The sequence below is a fragment of the Cynocephalus volans genome, chromosome 18 (assembly GCF_027409185.1).
Source record: "Cynocephalus volans isolate mCynVol1 chromosome 18, mCynVol1.pri, whole genome shotgun sequence".
Classification (NCBI taxonomy): Eukaryota; Metazoa; Chordata; class Mammalia; order Dermoptera; family Cynocephalidae; genus Cynocephalus; species Cynocephalus volans.
In genome coordinates, this window is record NC_084477.1 from 18166475 (window position 1) to 18178899 (window position 12425).

Here is a 12425-nt window from a genome sequence, read left to right on the forward strand (position 1 = left end):
CAGAGGAGCTTGCAGAGGAGCTAGCAGAGGAGCTTGCAGAGGAGCTTGCAGAGGAGCTAGCAGAGGAGCTTGCAGAGGAGCTAGCAGAGGAGCTTGCAGAGGAGCTTGCAGAGGAGCTTGCAGAGGAGCTAGCAGAGGAGCTTGCAGAGGAGCTAGCAGAGGAGCTAGCAGAGGAGCTTGCAGAGGAGCTTGCAGAGGAGCTAGCAGAGGAGCTTGCAGAGGAGCTAGCAGAGGAGCTTGCAGAGGAGCTTGCAGAGGAGCTAGCAGAGGAGCTAGCAGAGGAGCTAGCAGAGCAGCTTGCAGAGGAGCTTGCAGAGGAGCTTGCAGAGGAGCTTGCAGAGGAGCTTGCAGAGGAACTTGCAGAGGAGCTTGCAGAGGAGCTAGCAGAGCAGCTTGCAGAGGAACTTGCAGAGGAGCTTGCAGAGGAGCTTGCAGAGCAGCTTGCAGAGGAACTTGCAGAGGAGCTTGCAGAGGAGCTTGCAGAGGAGCTTGCAGAGGAGCTTGCAGAGGAGCCTGCAGAGGAGCCTGCAGAGGAGCTTGCAGAGGAGCTTGCAGAGGAGCTTGCAGAGGAGCTTGCAGAGGAGCCTGCAGAGGAACTTGCAGAGGAGCTTGCAGAGGAGCTTGCAGAGGAGTGCCAGCACCAAACCCATCTGATCCCAAAGCCCAGGCTCCCTCGTCTAATCATCACTGTGACTCTTCGGGTAAAAAAATATTTCGCCAGTCTGAGCAAGTGTAGAAAAAGAAAAGCTCATAAAGTTATTCACTTGTCTGCTGACATCATGCCTTGTTTTATAAAGTTTTCTGAGAGGCATCTAAAAATACGTAACTTTCAAAAAATCACTTATTAAACATTTACCATATAGTAGGCGTATGCTAAAGTTTATGCTTACATTTTGCATCTAATCTTCAACAGCCCTTTACAGTAGGTAATATTATTATTTCCATTTTCCAGGTGAAAAAACTAAAATTCAGAGAGGCTTTAAATAACGTGCGCTGTGATACAGCCAGTCAGCAGCAGAGCTAGAACAGTCAGGTCTGAGCCTAGAGCCTTACACGCTAAGCTGTTTGGCTAGATTGCTGAGAAGCAGAGGTAAAGAGAAAACGTGGGTAAGAAATTACAGCCCGATTACCCCTTAGAATTATATCCCATATTGTCCTGATCGGAAGCCAGGAATAAACAGAAATAATGAAAGATTTCTAGTGGCCAAAGCAGAGAGACAGAGAGAGCTAATTATAAGAGCTGTAATATCCTTCAGATAAAAATTAATTTAGGATGGCCCCAATTTTTCTACCTCGTGCTATCTCCTGAGTCTTTATGAAGAGAACAGGGCTGGTCCTCAACCACGTTTTTGCAGTGAGTACCATGATAAATTTTACACGCTTGCAATTCACAGAGTTAACTGCAGTCACCGTAAAGTCAAGTAACACGTGAGTTTAGGAAGTTCTGTGTGAGGCCAAAGCAACGCAGCCCAATTCACAGCTCTCCGGAGAACTGGTTACAACCGAGACACGTGCATGCATGTGCACATATGTGTGTGTGAGAGAGACAGAGAGAAGGAATGGATTGCGCTGTCTTCAGGGAATCCACCGCACAGATTTTAACAAGAATTATACAGAGTCCTAGTTGTGATTTCTGAGATGAACCTGGAATACAGAGATTCTACGTTGCTGATTAAAAGCAGAATGCCAGGGAGAGACGGAGGTTAAAATTAAGGAACTAATAAAGATTTACTTGGGTAGGTGGTCACCCTTCCCAAATGGAATAATTTGGTTTTGATCAATATAAATCGATATTATCTCATAAATATTATTTTTAAGTGTCAATAAGCAAAATTCTAACCTCTTCCATTTTAAAGAAAAATAAGTAAAGTAAAAATTTATGGGCCAATGTTACTTTGTGTTTCTTACATGGTTTTGAAAATGAAAACAGTGACTCCTCCTATTTAACTGTAAATATAAAAAAGGTTTTAATCTAATAAATAATGACAGTACTTGCAATCAGATTGTCGGTAGAAACAAACGAGACAGCTCCCTTTAAAGTATAGCTCTGATCATGCAATACAGCGTTGTGGTTTGAGGATTTTTTGCTCTTCTTTACAATAGAAATGGTGTCTTACACATGAAGAGTTGTGTTAGATATTGAAAAAGAGCAATGAAAATACAAAGAACTTGAAATAAGTTGAGACTGGTGAGGAAGAAATATTAGTATAGTGTACATCAAAATATATGAAGATGTCAAATAAAATATTAGTTGGAATGCCAGCCGGTGATATTCATCAGGCGGCTTAAAATACAGAACAAAATATTCAGGTGTTTCCATTTAAGTTAGAAATAAAATGAAAACTAATATGCCTACTGCCATAGAGCTAAGAATTCACAGTTTGGTTCATCCAAAAGCATTACTGGGTTTCAACATAAAAGTGAAACTATTAAATTAATTTAAGGATCATCATGACAGTTTTTGCTCCTGAACTGGTTTCTGTAATACGGCTTGAAAGTAATGGTGGCTCTGCAAAAGCAGGATGCATTGAGTGCAGCTCTTAACGAGAAAGAAAGTGGGAAGAGGATTAATGAGAACAGGCCGATGTCACTCATTAAAAGACAAATTACAGAAACCAGAACAAGATCACTGACAAAAAATGTGGACCTGTACCGACTTTTTAAGCAACTTTTTACTGCTATGACATATGGTAAAGAAATTATATTCGATGTTTAAATTAAAATGCTGAATTTAGGCAAATTCCTCAATTCCAGTTTTAAATAGAATTTAAATGATTTAGTCAAAATACTCTTTCCTTTTCTTATGGCCTCATTTACTTAATGCCATTGTAATTATAGCTGAACGGCACATGAATCCCCATTCACCACCAGAATGTAAGCTCCATGAGGGCAGAGATTTTTTTTTTCTGTTTAGATGGATGGATGAATGCATAGATGGATGGATGGACAAGTGGATGGATAATGGATGGATGGATGGACAGATGGATAAATGCATGGATGGATGGGCGGACGGACGGACGGATGGACAGGTGGATAAATGCATGGATGGATGGATGGACGGACGGACGGATGGACAGATGGATGGATGGATGGAGGGATGGAAGATGGATGGATGGATGGATAGATGGATGGACAAGTGGATGGATAATGGATGGATGGATGGATAGGTGGATGAATGGATAGATGGATGGACAAGTGGATGGATAATGGATGAATGGATGGACAGATGGATAAATGCATGGATGGATGGACAGACGGATGGACGGATGGATGGATAGATGGAGGGATGGACAGATGGATGGATGGATGGATAGATGGATGGACAAGTGGATGGATAATGGATGGATGGATGGATGGATGGATGGATGGATGGACAGACGGACGGATAGATGGATGGATGGATGAATGCATGGATGGATGGATGGATAAATGGATCAATAAATGGATGGATGGATAGATGGATGGATGAATGGATGGATGGATGGACGGATGGATGGGTGGGTGGATGGATGGATGGATGGATGGATGGATGGATGGATAGATGGATGGACATGTGGATGGATAATGGATGGATAATGGATGGATAGATGGATGGATGAATGGATGGATGGATGGATGGACAAGTGGATGGATAGATGGATGGATGAATGGGTGGATGGATGGATAAAAGGATGAACAAGAGATTCATTCATTCATTTATTTATGCATTAAAGAATAATGCATGCTTATGTCTCATGCTTATGTCTCATGATTCGGGAGAGAGAATCGTCTACTCTGGCAGAGGGCTTCTGGCCACCAGAATGCTATACTATATTTTGGAACAGAGATGCATCCCCATCTTTAATGCTAAAACCTCAGTTCAGTAAACAAACATTTATTGGGCACTGACTATGGAATAGTTCTCAAATGAGATGTCAAGGTTCGTGGGTGTTCATTAGGATATAGGACCAGCTGGCTGTGATAGAAACCAAACACCACCGTGGCCTGAACAGCACAGGGCTGTTTCTCTCCTGCGTGTTTATCCAGACTGCTGTGGTGGCTCTGTTGGCCGATGTTGCTACACAAAGGGTCAGCGTGCTCTTCAGGTCGGTTAAGCTATGCTGCAGGAGAAGCAACCCTGGAGCTCAGCGGCTCAACAACAGAGCATGCTGGTTCTCTCCCTTCTAGTGTGACAGTCGCTGAGGGTCTGACTGCTGTCCAGGAAGCTCGTTCATGGTGGCATAGGACCCAGATTGACTCTCTTTGTCAAGCGCAAGGCCAAGGCAGGGCCCACAGCCTGGCACATTTAGCAGTAAAACAACAAGACCCTTTCTGATTGGGACAGTTTACTACGGGCACAGTGAAAGGAAGAAAAGCCACACATGCTGCCCCTCTGAGGTCCTTACCCCACACTGAGAGGATGACCCCAAAACAAAAGAGTTAGGGACTGCAGCAGGGGCGGTGGGATGCCCAGTTAACCCCAAACTTCAGCCGACTGATTTAACAGCAGAAAGCCCTGCACCCCCTCTGAACCAGGAGGCGATGGGACACTGTCACAGCTGAGCAGGAAGAGCAGGAAGCCGGGGATGCAGCCTCGTGGCAGCCAGGACAGCAGCAGGGTATTCTAGCTGGACTCAGATTCACAGCAGTGTAAGCCTGTGCCCAGTGGCAGTGTGGACCGTGTGAGGTCACCAGGGCCCGGTGGGGCTGTTCCCCACACCTGTGTCTCCACCTGCACCAGAGGAGGGGGCAGAGGCTGGAAGGAGGTGCACGCTGCAACCCAGAGGGACCCAAGGTCACAACCAAACACGCCTCTGCCTGCCAGGACAGTGGGGGAGCATGAGGAGGTCAGTGGGCTGTGATCAGTGTCTGTGCCCCGGCAGGACCCGGGCTCCTCTCCCTGGCCCTCGACCATCCCCTAAGCATGTGCCTCATCAGCCTGGCCCACGGCGGCCACACTCCAGGGTGCACGGAGGACGACTGCTTTCCTCCCTTTTGAGGCAACGCCCCTGGAGATGCAGTGTGACTGCAGCTCAGACCCCACCAGCCACACGACCACACGGCCACATGGCCACAGGGCTGCAAGGTAGGCAAGGAAACGCAGTTTTTGTGTCAGCAGCCACATGCAAGGCTAAAACTGCTGTCACAGTGGAGGAAAGGGGAGACAGCCCTTAGAATGGGTCACAGGTGTGCTGGGATCACCTGTCAGGTATTTTCCAGGTAAGCTGGCACCATTAAGAGTTAACATACTGGAGTTCCTGAGTGGTTTTTTTACAATTTGCAATTTATCCATCTCTCACTGTGTTTCATTTTTACACAGTTTTATAGGAAGAGCTGAGGCTAGCGCATTAGAGTGTGACCTTGGAGAGGCCGTGTGAGACAGATGTCCCTAGGACCACGCAGCTCCCTGTACCAGCATCGTGCTCACCAAGCCCAGCCTGGATGGTTCATCCAACTTCCCGCAGACCTCAAACTGGCAAGAGCCTTAGTCATGAGGTAAACATGGAAGTCACTGTCGATGCATCTCGTCTGTGGCAACGTCTTTTTGTTTGGTGATCGCGACACTGTCAGTGTCTCTAAGACCTAACTGGTGCTGAGTTTGCTGGTGCAGTGAAGTCTCTGAAACTGCTGGGCCAAATCATGTCCCCAGAGCACAGGACCTGCCACCGGGAACCCTGCCTGTGCGGGTGGCCCCCAGCTCCCCTCTGCACGGGTCTGTGGTGGGCATGTCTCCCGGCAAAGCAAGGTAAGTCTGACACTGTGCAACCTTGTCATCTGGATCCGCGTGTTTACACCAGAGTGATCTCCGGCCAGAAGGTGCACTGTGATGGCAGTGCATGATCACACAGCACGGAACTGCTACCGGAGTCACCAAGAGTCACAGTAACTTCAAGGGCCAATAAGCACAGGAAGGCCTTTTCCCAGCACTAAAAAAGAGAAGCACTCCAGTTTTCCGCATTTAACATCTGTGATTTGAGATTCATTTACTGGTGGGGGGCGGGGGCAGGGACAGATCTCTTGCCAACACCCTACAGTGGAAATACAGTAACAAAACTTTATTTACCAAAATAAAGAAAGCCCCACATCAGAAACAGAAACACATGGGCCGAGCCCGTGGCGCACTTGGTAGAGTGCTGTGCTGGGAGCGCGGCGACGCTCCCGCCGCGGGTTCGGATCCTATATAGGAATGGCCGGTGCACTCACTGGCTGAGTGCTGGTCACGAAAAAACGACAAAAAAAAAAAAAAAAAAAAAAGAAACAGAAACACATTACGAATATAACAAAAGGTGCAGAGAACCCTGGCCCATCAATTTTCTTCAATAACCTTCTCATGTTCTGTGGAAATTACGGACACAGCTATTCTCAATAAATGTGTAATCTGGATGGAGAAAGGCCCAGAGCTTTCTGGCACAAAGCGCATCTCGATCGGTTGGTTTTCGGATGTTTCTAAAATGAGATGGAGCAGAAGCGATTGTTTCAGAGCTCTGAGAAAGTGAGCGGTGCCCAAGAGGCAGCCGATAGAAACGAGTCACCTGCACGCCCTGCAGAGACGTCTACACACCACCAGCCTCCAGCTTCCGGGGACGCGGTGGACGTTTTGATTCCAGTAGGACTGGGTCCACATCAGAAGCCCAAAAAGTCTTCTTTTGTTCCCAAACCCCCTTCATTGCCCAGAGCTAGAGAGAGGAACTCAAGTTTAATGGCCCAAGAGCAAAGACCACGGGAGGGTCATGGCTAAGAAGGTTGAGGCTTTTCTTAAATTTCATTATGTACTCAATTATCACCGGTTCTGGTGTAAACCCCAACTTCTGACACTTTTGAGAGTGACTTCAGCGTCCACACAGACAACCTCCAAGCCCCATGTCCCAGCCCTGTGGCTCTCCACACAAATGTCCCTCCCCTGAGCCACTGTGTTCCTCTACAACTTCATCTCTCTTTCCTTTTTGAAGCATGTCATGGGATGCACCAAATCCTGGTTTTGTTTCCTGTGATATCACTTGTCCTGTTCCTCCATTCCCCGACTTTCTGGAAGTCAGGTGTACGGCAGTCCTGTCCGACAGAAATGTGACGTGGGACACACATGTCATTTTAAATTTTCCAGTACCCACATTTAAAAGAAATTAAAAACAGGTGTATTAGTTCATTTCTCTTACTTATAACAAAATAACTGAAACTGGGTAATTTAGAAGAAAATGAAATTTATTGCTTACAGTTTCGGAGGCTGGGAAGTACAAAGTCCAGGGAACACATCTGCTGAGGGTCTTGGTGTGGGTGACTCTCCACAGCAATGCAGGGTGTCACATTGTGAATGGCTGAGCAAGGGAGAGCTGACCTGCTCACCCGCTGTCCTTACAAAGTCATCGCAACCACGCCCATGGCTCCATGAGCAAATCAATCCATCCATTAGGGCACGGTCTTCACAATCTAGTCACCTCTTTAAGGCCCCACCTTTCAATTACCACAACAGGACTTCCCACCCTCTTAACACTGTCACAGCGGGGATTAAGCAATACACGAAACTTTGGGGGACACAATTCTATCCATAACAACAGGGGAAATTAATTTTAATAACTACTAACACTCCATTTAACTGGCTACATACTATGATTTCAACACTATCTAAAATACTGGGATTTCAACACTAGCTAAAGTACTATGTTTTCAGCATCAGATCAGTATTTTTAAATTATCAATGAGATATTTTACACGATTTCTTCATACTGAGTCTTCAAAACTAGGTGCAAATCTTATGCTCACAGCACATCTAGTGACATTTCACACATGGCCACAGGTGGCTCATGGCCCCCATACTGAGCCATAGAGGTCTAGAGGCTTGATTAGACTACAAGTAAGATGTCTGGCAACAGTGCTCCTCGGGTGGTCGTGTGTGCTTTGTAGTGCAGGTCAGCAGACACTGCTGTAGTGCTCTTACGCTTACTGCTAACATGGCCACGTCTTGCCATAATGAAGATACCTTCCACCCTCTTTGTATTGAGTGAGCAATCCTCGGGGTGATCATTTAGCACCATGCAATATTCTTGGGACAACAGGAACAAATTGAATACAGACTGGACATCAGAAGGTTTTATGGAATTACTTTGATCTTTCCTAGTTATGAGAAGGGCATCACGATATAGGAGACTGTTCTTACTACTAGGAGAGTGTGAAGTTTTCAGGAGTGAAACGTGTCAGCAACTTATTTCTACACGGCATTGGAGAAATTTTCATATTGTACATAGAGAGAAATAAAGCAAATATGTCACATATTAGCAATTTACAACTCTAGATATAGAGTATATGGGTTTTTATTGTACTATTTTCCAACCTCTCTATAATTTTGGAAATTTTCACAATAAGAGTTAGAGACAGGCATTTGTAAAATAATAACAACATGTATTCTCTTCCAGGGACTGTACTAAAGTTTTCATGCATTTCACGTTTAGCCCTTGAAGCAACAGTAGGAGGTAGTAACAATTATTATCCCATTCTTCCTGCCAAAGAAATCAAGGCACAGAGGTTAGGTGATTCACGCAATGTCACACAGGTAGTTTTATGAGTGACAGGTGAGATTCAAATTGAGTAGGTCTGACTCGGAATCTATGTTCTGAATCACAAAAGTGAACTGCCTGCTCAGGATTCAGAAGGACGAGTGGGCGTTCAGAGAAGGCGTTTCTCTAGGTCTTTACAAGCTCAATATTTATTCTAAAGACCCAGCAGCAATGGGAGGTGAATGCAGGGACACTAGCATCCTACTGCAGGATCCCCAGTGACTGCGGCCGTGGGTGCCACCTGCTCACGGGACCAGACTCACCGTGTCCTTACATCGACACACCTCTGCACACGCGCAGGCTGACGCTTCCAATAACTGGGGGTCTTTTCGCAGCTGCCCACAGGCAAAGGGCCAACGCAGGCAATTCCAGATACAACTGGCACCTCAGGCTGGGTTTCCACTCACTTCTCTCGTTGGTCGTGGACTCTCTGGGATTGCACTCTGTCGCAGGATTGGTCACCACCCATGTGCTCTGCCTAACACGCAGCTTTCTGGAAACCCAGGCTAAGGTAGAATAAGTGGAAGCCCTGGACCCACCCCCTGGAAAAGCGCGCCTACAACCAGAAACCGTGGCCTGGGGTTTCAGTGGGTTTGTGGCTCCCCTAAAGCCCAGTTAAAAAACCTCAGCCTTAAGGAGAAGGTACAAGTTATGGTTTCTAAGTAGAAGCACATTTTCTTTTCTTATCTGGGGACACAGCCCACGACTTCCATCCCGGGGTGCTCGGGAGTTGGGCGTGGGGCAGGGAGCGCAGCGTAGCCCAGAGCAGCCCCACGACAGCCTCCAGAAGCTCGGACCTAAGCAGGGGGAGACAGCTGAAGGACTGGAAGGGGCTGTACGGGGGATGTGGGGGTGGGAGAGGGCGTTTCTCCCCGCTGCAGGACCAGCCATATCATAGTCGCTGCTGACGTGGTCTGTTCCCAAAAGGTCCTTTGCATCTTAGCAAGAAGCATCAGGATTGCTCAGGAAGGTAAGCAAATGGTTAACTACGAAACCTCGTGCACTCCAGATGCCCACAGGAGGGACACTTTTCTTCCCTACCTGGGGCCCTGGCAGGCGTCTGTCCCATGCACATGGCCGACCCTGTCACACCTGCTCCTGCCACCTGGGGAAGGAGCTCGCTGTCAGGACTTGGGCAGATTTCTGTAAAGCACCCAAAACCGGGTATCAGAGGAGAAAAACGTTTGCCCTTTTGGTGACCTTGAAGGAACCTTGACTGTCTGCCCCTCCTGTCCTCTAAGGAGGGGAGGAGGAGCCCTGGCCCACTGCCCACCCTTAACCCCGTGAGGAACACACGCATTCGAGGAGCTGCAGGAAACCCCCAGAGATTGCCAAGTGCACAGCCAGGCACCAGCCTGGGACATCCATGCTCCCACCTGACAGCCGGTCAGCCAAAAATAGCAGGGACGTCACATGCCACCCAGAGAATCCCTAGAGTAAGCAGGCAGAGGTGCTGCGGCCAGACACATCGACGGGCTGGTGGCTCCTCTGAAACTCCTCTCCTCAGGGCCCCACTGCACAGGAGGCCGCCGGGCCCTGCGCTTCCAGCACGAGCCACGTGTTGACAGACACCAACTCTGGTGACGCTGTCTTCTGCCTGGTTCTCCTATCCCAGTGATGCCCAGCAAACAGGTGCCTAAAACCTCAACCTCAGGGCATGAAGCAGCCCTCTGGACATGTGCTGGACCAGAGATGACGGGTCTGGAAATTGGGACAATAAAGAAGGAAAAAAGAAAATACAGTACGTCCCATTTCCCAATCTTATGAAAACGTAGGCTGTGGGCACCCCGTGGAACAGGACGCCTCGCAATACAACATCAGCAACACCCTCTTTTGGTAAATAGCTCCCCACCACCAGGACTGTGTCCCTACGCCCAGCACAGGACAGAGAGAAAGCTCCCTCCCACCAGGACTGTGTCTCTGCACGCAGCACAGGACAGAGAGAAAGCTCCCCCTCACTAGGACTGTGTCCCTGATCTAGGTGCAGGACGGAGAGGAAGCTTCTCGCCATCGGGATTGTGTCCCTACACCCAGCGCAGGACAGAGAGCCAGCTCTCCACCAGCAGGACTGTGTCCCCATGCCTGGCACAGGACAGAGAAGTGTTGGCTGATGAGCGGTTTGCTACCCTAGCAGATCTGGTGGGGACAGCCTAAGGCCCAGCCCTTCACCACACCCCCGTCAAGCCCTCTGCCCTGGGGAGAGCTGGCCTGACCGGCTTCATGCTGTGCGGTCCACTCCGACAGGTACAAATGAACACACCACAGCCTCCATGATGAGCACCAGGAAAGTGCCTCCTCTTCCCGGCGAATCAGCAACGTGGAGGCGAGAAGGGCTCTTTCCCCGGAGGTTTAGAGTTCAGGTAGAAACGATCATGAGGAGCCCAGGGACACATCGGGGATGTGCAGGGACAGCACTCAGGCTGTGCGGGGAGGACATGAGTCCACCAGACACCTGCGTTCCCTGTGAAGGCCCCGCGTGCCCCCACCAGGACGCCCAGGGCACTGCTCCGTGCATGTCCCCCACCAACATTCCCCAAGCAGGGAACCCTCACCTCCCGTGCTCCAGCAGAGAAAGCAGGCACAGCTCCACGAGGGCCTCCTGCCTGGGCCCTCAACCCCCAGGGAAGACCCACTCTGTTTACTGCCAGTGTCCCTAGAGGGACACCCGCTGCCTGCACACACCATCTCCAGGTGTGAACAGAAACGCCGCCAGCCCCTGAGCTCCCGGAGGACATTCGATACCCACACAGGGCAGTAAGCAAAAGGATGCCAGGCCACCTAAAACCTTCTGTTTGCCAGCGCTCCGGAAGCCTGTCCGCATGGCTGTCCAGACAGAGGAAGGGACCACAGACACCATGAGGCAGGCCCAGCAGGACTGCGTCCCAGCCTCGCCAGCCACAGCGGGAAATAAGATCACACTGGGGCAAAACGCATGGGGTCCTTCTCTTAGGTGCTCCAGTCCAATGCATGCTTGAAAAAGTCGTGTGACAACAGCAGCAGTCTCTGCTTAAGGACAATCCTGACTGGGAAGGGTAACAGAATTCCAACACAAATTCCACAAAGTCAGTGAACAAGAAAAATGGAAAAAAGAGGGCCGACCCCGTGGTGCACTCGGGAGAGTGCGGTGCTGGGAGCGCAGCAGTGCTCCCGCTGCGGGTTCGGATCCTATATAAGGATGGCCGGTGTGCTCACTGGCTGAGCGCGGTACAGCCGGTCACAAAAAGACAAAAAAAAAAAAAAAGAAAGAAAAATGGAAAAAATAAGAAAAACATCCCGTTGAGAACCAGGCTAATTATTACATAAGAAAGATAATTACAGAATCTACGCAAGAAACAAAAACGGTAAATGTGGAAAATGTGTAAGCGCTTTGTAGTTAAAGAAATTCAACACAAAGTAACATCTCTCCTGTCAAGGAAGCACAGCACAAACAAGAGTCAGAAACATTAAAGTGATTCACTCATGGGAAAATAAATCGGTCACGCGTCGCTTAACAAAGGAGACGTGTTCTGAGATGGTCGTCTGGGAGGTCATCGTATGCGCAGTGCACTGACACGCACCTGGGCCACGGCACTGCCTACTGCACACCTGGGCCATGGCACTACCTATGATAATCTCATGGGACCCCCGTCGTACATGGGGTTGGTCCACTGTTGACCAAAACGTCACTGGCACATGACTGCAGAACGCTTTCTAGAGGGCAGTATGGTAGTATTTACATAAATCCTTTAAAACTGATACGGTTTTTGGCAAGTAACACAACTCATGGCAATTCTTATGGAAATAATTCAGCTGCCAGCACCATTTAGAGAAGGAAATTTGGAAAGATCCTGACATCTAACCATGGGGGACTTACTAATAAGCAATTTACTACTCGACGGATTACTATGCAGCCATTAA